Below are 8,197 nucleotides of genomic sequence, written 5' to 3'. Positions count from 1 at the left end.
ACGATGGCTGTGTTACATTTTCCACGGAGTTACTAAAGGGTTGAGGGAGTAATAATGAGCGCGAGCTGCGAAAGAAGAGGGAGGAAACTTATGAAACGGAGTGTGTCGGATCGCTATTTTCATAGGTGTAGATACGCCGAGATCGTAGAAATATATTTCTCGTATCGCGGAAATTTCTGACATCATGGGATGTGATGCCGCACATTGTACACATATATAATTGTAGAGGGTAAAGAGAATACTTGTAAATTAAGAGGAGTAACGAGAGCGGGAGAGGATGAAAATTCGTGTCGACGACGTGTTGTGTAGCTAGTAAAGGGAACGAAAGAGGCATGTAAAAAGGAGAATATTAAGCCTGTAAACGTGTGAGCAGAGAGAAAGAGACAACTGGAGTGCAAGGGAGAAACTTGGGACACACACGGACAGAAGCACATCTACACACACCAGCTAAGAAACACTGCCAATACAATACGAATGTAATTAAGAAATCTAGGCTAATTGGTCGATTAATTATTCTTACTATTATTATAAATCTTACGATTAAATGTATAACGCGATAGATCTCTAGTTGCCGCGAATGCGTAAGTGGCGTCACGATTGCTCCGTGCCCGTGCGTGCGTCAACTGTTCACCGAACAAGAGTAAATATCGATGCTCGCTAGTTTCCTTTGTAAAAGCATCGACGAATATATTCGGTGGCGTTTGCGCGTACCAGCGACGGGGCGATCGCGGACGAGCGTGTAAATAGTTAGTTGAAATTATCGATAAATCGCCTGGGTGGTACGGGTCACCACCTTTATCCCGGGGATACAAGCCGCCGAGAGGGCGAAGCACAGCCTATCAGCTTGCGATTCCAAGCGAGAAAGAGATTCACTTTTTAATCGGAACTCTCGTTCCGGGACACGCGTGTGCGTGCGTGTCGAGCGAGGAGGACGCCGCGGTGAATTACGACGGGGGCTGGCTCGGCTCGCGGGTACGGGCACAGCGATTCGCGCGCGAGAAGGAACGCCTCACTGCCAAATATCGCGCACTGCCAGCCGTTCAAATGCCGCGGTAGCCCGTACACCCTTAGAGCCTTATTTCATTCGCGAAACATCGCGCTTCTATTTTACTAGTTTCCAATTTTCCGCCTCGATCGTTGCCCCCCGCGCGCCCAGCCAGCCGCCCCACTTCGTCGTTTTTACTTTCGATCCTCTCTTTTATTTCCCAACGTGCATCGAAAGCGCGCTCTTACTGCCAGTCTGACGACAACGGACGCGAAACCAAGGCACTGCCAGCGAAACATAACGCGAAGCAAATCTCGATCACGTATATGTAAACAAGCGAATCACCGTTCAACCTTATACAGAGACCATCGATTCCGTTTCGCGCGCGCTACGTATTCTGTCTGTTTTCCTCTTTCATTGCTCGCCGACACGGTTTTCCTCGTTACCGTTCCAGGCTTTTTACTTTACCCGCCTCGTTCTCGCATCTCCTCGCCAGTGCCGTACACGCCTCGCTGTTTGTGCATAAATTATCTCACCTCTGCCACGCGATTCTAATTTCGTTTGCCTGTAGAATACCACGTTAGCTTCAGCCAAGTGCCGATACCTTTTGTACTTTGTATTTGAGCTAAATGTCGCAAAATTTGCTAGAGATTCGAGCTTTAAGATTCATTTACGATTCCTCGGGATGTAACGCGACGGTGTATCGACAGTGTTGGCGAGGATGCGATTTCGGGGATGAACTCGTGTCTTCGAGATGTCCGTTGAACTGCCTGCTCTTAGGGGTCTCGTGCAAAGTAGCTGCGCGTGGGCCTGATCGATGTGATCGTTAATAGCTGTCGCTAGGCATAGATCGCTTCGAGGATGACAGGGACGAGGTGTCGGAATTCTGGTTTCTCGGTTTTCTAAACGAAAGACGATTCTCGCTCCTGCTGACTTCTTCCTCGTGTTCGTCCCGCGCTGGTGTCGTTCGTCGTGTTCGTGTTCGTTTGATTTATCTCGTGGCGTGGTCGCGATTCGATCGACGTTTCTCTCGCTCCACTCTCGTCGCGTTTAGATCCTTGGATCGCGTCTCGGATCGTTAGGGAAGGTAGCTCGATAATAAAAAGTTATTATCACGGGTGGGACCAATTTCTCTCGCGCGGGAACTCGTGTTCGTGCAACTTTTACTTTCTCTCGCAGGGACCGAGGTTTCTTCTCTTTCTTTTCTCTGCAGCATTGCCAAGCGTCCCGGAGCGCGCATAGTCGTAAAGCATCGTCGAGTTATCGATTAGGTTTAGAACGTCGCGACGTTGTTTAGATAGAAGTTATTAAGTTTACTTCATACGATTAGGTGTAATTGTTCGTTTGCTTCGCGAGGGTGGATCGGCGGGAGAAACCTCCGGCCATTCGATCACGCTTGATCTCGTGGCAGTGAACCGAAGTGGGCGGAAAATTTCGACCGATGTGAATTTTTACATACCCATGGTTTTCTCTCTCTTTCCCCGAGCTGCCCCCAAAAATTTCCATTCTCTTCTTACATCGTAATCGTCGTAGTTCGCTTCGAGAAAGACTGTGTCCGCATTTAGCGCTTAGGGTCTGATATTCTTGTGTGGTTCTACGAGAAAAATGGAAAAAAAAAAAATGAAAAAAAAAGAAGAAGAAACGAAAGATCGGAGAATTCAAAGCTGTTGCGACTGTACGACTAGTTTTTCCGATGATCGATCCCGTTTTGATCATCAACGCGAAACATTCTCGTTTCTCTGAACCATTTATTACCGGGACAGAGTGAATTCCGCAAAAAGGCAGAAAGAAATCCGCGATTTACCGAGGAAAGTTCTGTATCGCGAACTGAAAGAGGCAAAACACGGAGACGATAGGGGGGAGGAAGAAAATTGTTCGCGTACGTCTTGCATTCGGTTTTTAAAAAATCATTTTCGAACGCTTGTTTTTCTTTCTTTTTTTCTTTTTTCTTTTTCCTTTTTCGCTTCTTTCCCTCTCCCACTGTTTTCTCGAGGGGGGACGGAAGCGTGTTCGTTCGTGGCCCTTCCTTCCTTGGTTGTTTTCCCCCTCCTTTTCCATCCCTCTCTTTTATATCGGTCGTGTTTATTTCTTCGCGCTAGCATTAGTAACTTTTACCCGCGCGATTCTACGCATTAAACGATAATTGTATATTTTAGCGAGACGTTGTAAAGTTTTACGTAAGGTAATTAGGTATCGATTAGCGTCGAGAGAGCGACTCTGGCCGGGGGAGAGCTACGAGGGCGCGAATCAGGGCCCCGTTATCCTAGTTTGGGGATGATTTCTCGAAATCGGTGCTCCTCTCGCCGATCGTAGCTGTTCCCTCGGTTCTCGACTATGTACATGTGTAAAACGTGCGCGAAAGAAACAGGGCAGGGGGGCGAAGTGGTTGCGCGAGGGAGAGAGAGATAGAGAGAGAGAAAGAGGACGAGAGTGTGCGGCTATAATTATAATAGGATGTTTAGAGCACTGTGTAAATAGGAGACACGATCGATAGCGAATCGCGATCTATGGAGGAAATGAGACTATAGAACAAAGAAACGATGGGCGAGAAAGAGTGAGAATAAGGGCGCGGGAGGCGGAAGAAGGGAGAAAGAGGTATCCTGCTAGACGTCTCGTATTTTTTTGCAAAAGAGTCGGGAGAAACGTTAGCGGATTATGGCAGATGATTTTCCTTTTCTCGATCTTACGTTCAGTTTCTCGGGATTGATCCATGTTCCAGGTAAAGACGAAACGTTGGCTCTTTCTTTTCCCTCCTTTCACACACTTTGGCCCCCTTTTTAATCGAAAAAATGAGAAAAAAAGAAAAAAAAGAAGAAGAAAAGAAGAAGTTCAACGCGTTAAACGCCACGCCGGTTTTACGCGCCGTTTCCGTTCGCGCCACTGTTAGCCGCCATGCTGGGACCCTCCGGCCCGAACGGAAAGTCACTAGGGATCGGCGTGGCGCTGAACGCGTTAACGACGATTGCTCGGAGACAAAGGTACATGTGTTCGTTAAACGTATCAGATCGCTTGTTCTTTCCCCATCGATTCGGCTGTCAAACTCGCATATACTTAAATCATTAGACCTTAAATCATTAGCGGTTAAGTTTGTAGAGAAGGATGTAACGAGTAAAATTGAACAGAAATCTTCATTCCAATCGGTTTTGCCGTTCACTAGCGACGCGATTTAACCCTTGAGCGACGCTACCCCCCGCGCGAATCCGTCGACAGTTTCATCTGGAAATCTCACGATCTCAGCCACGCACAGAAGAAAAAGCAATACGATAGGAGCTATACATAGCGCATGTTATTACGCCGACTATTAAGTTCTACGAATAGAAAGTACACTTAAGGGTTAAATCGAGCAAGAAGAGCCGCGCGGAACGCCGGTCTCGGCCGGCGAGCGAGCAACGCGCGATCCATCGATCCATCGAATACGTCGATTCGCGGTTCTAGTCGTCGATCCTAACGCAAAAATTTCCCACTTCGCATCAGAGCATCCGTTTCTCGAAAGTTCCTGCTCGCTCGACGGCAGGCCGGCGGCTCGCGCTCGCGAGCGCCCGAGGTTTAGGGCGGATTTCGCTGTGTTCCCCGACGAGCAACGAGGATAGGTTCGGAGCCTCGTCTCTTCGTCGACGCGAGAAAGAAACGAAACGATTGGTCAAGATAGAACTCGTCCGAACACGGCTTTCTAGTTTTCACGGCTCTCTCTCTCTGAAGCAGCGCTTGAAAACGCTAGAGCGAAGCGCGCGTCCTTTATACGAATGCAGCGGGACTTGGCTTGTAAATGTACAAAAAGAAAAGAAAAGAAAAAAAAATGAATGCGGAAATAAAAATAATAGAGTTAGAAAGATTGCGGGAAGAGGGGAAGGTTTTTATCGGGTGTAAATATCGAGCATTGTCGCGTTTCGACATCTTCCTCGGACGCAAGGAATAGCGTATTTACGAATATAGTGTTTGCATTTATTATAAATTCTATGTAAAAAAAGAAAAAGATAAAAAAAAGATACGGCGAGAAGAAGAAGAAGAAGATGGTGGTCGGGACGGATGGTTTCCTAGAGGCCGCGTCGATCGGTATATGATCTAGCATGAACGTTCCTTTGGTAAATTTTTCCATATCGTTTGTTCGCGACGAGCTCTGCTCTACCCCCTGTTCATTCGCGAGATATACTCCTAGTACGCGCACGCGTGCGCGCGCGCTATCATTCCGCGTTGTTAGGTTTCGGTTTTCTCTTTGTTGGACGCGTAACGAGCTTTTCCACGTTCATCGTGAGCGTTCTGCGATGTTGCTTCGGTTAGAAGGATGGCTTGTCTCTTGTATAAAGGTAGAGGAATAATATCGCATAGTTTCGATTAATACTTGAAATTCTAGGCTACGTAGAAAACGCGCGCGATGGCCTCGTCTGTAACTGTATGTACAATAAAAGGTAAAAGCGGAGAAACGGAGGGAAAAAGGAAAAGGAATAAAAGACGAGACGCGGTTGAGTGGAGTGTAGGCGCCATAACGTTTCGATGATCACGTGTCATCGATGTATTGCTGGATCGGCAGGAAATGAGGTATTCGCGGCCATTGCATCGTCGGGACACAGTGTCTTTCAACATTGAAAACTGGAAAGCCCGCTCTAATCGCTTTTACTTGATCGTTCATCGCGAGGTATATTCGCGTCGAAGAGCCGATCGTTTCTTTAGCGACCTAATTTTTCCACCATACCGACGAAGTGGCAACGAGCTGTCCATTAGACCGGGTTTCCAATGCACGCGATGGTAGGATTCGTCGTGCTTGCTTTTGCGCGCGATGACCAGCAAGGACGATCGGTTGCCACTTCGTTGCATAAATTATGTTTACAGCATATGCTATGACGAGCCGACATTTCGAAAGACGGGAAAGAAAACACAATAGAGGGAAACGAAGGGGATAATCTATCGCTTCGCACTGCCAAACGGAGAAGAAAATGGGAGCTCAACGTCTCGCGTTCATTGCGTGGATCCTGTCGAGCGATCGTCGAAAGCACCGCGGTGTTCATTGTAATCCACATAGTGGTACCCCCAAGAGAGTAAAATAAAAATGAGAAACAATACGTGTAGGAGGTAATATACTTAGGTAAAGCGCACGCGAAGATTTTTTAAACCCGTATTAAGCGCGAGAACAGAGAAGAAACTAAACGTCGAACAGTGCTTTTGACTTTTTGGATACTTTCATGTACAAACACGAATGATGGTTTATAGCTCAAGGAAAACATTAAAGAGACAGATATTGTAAGAGAGTAATAATAATTTCACGGTTACGATATCGTACTACGTGTCCTTATTTTAACTCTTTATCCGACCTCTGTCCATTTCCAGAAACTTTTAACTCTTTGCGGCACGGCATTCCGGATAATAAAATATACACCCATGTTACATGGAAATTTTATTGCGTCTTAAACGAAGCAAGATTATATTTTTGCTGATAAAGGAATCGCGCAATGTAAAATAAACCAGGGAAGAAAGATTGTCGCGATAAACCTTCCGCTTGCAACAATCGATGAACCTGCAGTGGGCATGTTGAACGTTGCCAACGCGAGCGAATGCATGTGTAACATTTGTCGAAGATATTACCACCTGCTTTACGTAAATAAGACGAAATATAAACCTATGCGCGTTTAGCTATCGCGATATTTCGAGGTGGGACTAAAAATGGCCCACCATGCATCACGGTGCCCACTATGCATCACGGTGCATCGAAAAGGTGGGACACTCCCAGCGTGCCCCAAAGAATTAATGCTTCTCACGAGCGTTTCGCGTAATTAACTATCGTCGTCTCGAATGAAGGTTCAACTTTATCACGGTCTAAAACTTAATTCGTAATTCTTGATGATTGTTTTCAAGTATCGCGTGCAATATTTCCCTTCGCAAGACGAGAAAGAGAACATTCACGATCGTTACGCTGTACTTTTCAACTTCCTTTCGAGTAAACGTAGACTCACGATCGTCGGCGATTATGTAACGACGTGACATCGTAAAAAGTTGGGAAAATTGACGAGAATGGCGAAAATATATTTTTCGACGTTTGCGACGTTTGGGAAATATTGGCGTGTGTACTTTATGGAAGCGCGCTCGCTTCCGTTTCCGGCACGAACCACCCCGCACACGAGGAATACGATATTCCCGCAGGCGGCGAAGCTACAGGAAACCCGATCCTTGTTTCAGGATCGGCTCTCCTCCGGACAACCTGTTGGCTACGCTGAAACGACGTCGGGTGTGTGCTCTCGACGAGAAATTCAATAAGCCGGCTCGCGTGCCTTTTTACGGATGAACAAAATTCGTATCGATCATGCGAGAGGGAAAAAATGACGATATAATTAGCTGCCGACGGTGTACGGTTACGCCGATTCTCTCCTCTTTTCCCTTTCCTAATTTACTCGCGAACTCGTTAATTACACCTGACACCTGGATCCTCGTGCAACGACGACGATGACGAGGAAGACGATCGGTCTCTTGCAGCTTTCGCGATACTTTGTCACCGTTCCTCGAACGACCTCGCAGGAGCAGGAATTTGCAAAGACGTAGGAAAAATGTAGGAAAAGTTTAACGATCGCCTGGAAGAAAGGAATTTCTGTAAATTCATAGAAAACCGGCTATTGAAAGGTTACGAAATGTGTTATTACAGCCATCACGGTGCACGGTGATGGTGGTTAATTAGAAAGCCACGGTTGAATTAATTTCACGTTTTGTTTATCCCAACGTGGCTGGCCGTTTCTGTACAGTTACTCACCATTATTCTCCAAGCGAATTCCCGTAAGGAGAAAGCCCGTGACAAAGAAGTTGCTGCTCCTGCGGGGAGAGAGCACCGATCGCGGCGTATGCATGGTCGGCCAACGAAACCAAGATCGGGACAGGAAGGTGGCGAAAAAAGTAAGTAAGTCAGGGAAAAACAGGCGCACCGGTAATCGGAAGACGATTGTTGATTTACTCGGTCGACTTGGAAATACTGTTTACCAGCTGCCCGGTGAAAGAACGGGAAGGAGACCTGGAATGGTAATGGTAATGGTAATGGTACCGGTGCAGAACGTCGGGAACGCGGATTATACGAGCATTCGTTTCTTGCCCCGTATCCTCGTCGTCGTCCCCGTCGAGTTCTTCGTCGTTCGTGTACAGTTAAGGAGACACCGGGATGAAATTCAGCCCGCCCGTTGTCCTACGGTCGTTGACATTTCGTTTCCCCGATCGATCATCCCCGTCGCGATTATCGAA

Source organism: Eufriesea mexicana, unplaced genomic scaffold (genome assembly GCF_001483705.2).
Source record: "Eufriesea mexicana isolate 0111107269 unplaced genomic scaffold, ASM148370v2 scaffold1358, whole genome shotgun sequence".
In the NCBI taxonomy this organism is placed as follows: domain Eukaryota; kingdom Metazoa; phylum Arthropoda; class Insecta; order Hymenoptera; family Apidae; genus Eufriesea; species Eufriesea mexicana.
The sequence above is the reverse complement of the archived record's forward strand: the minus strand, read 5'-3'. Positions refer to the sequence as shown.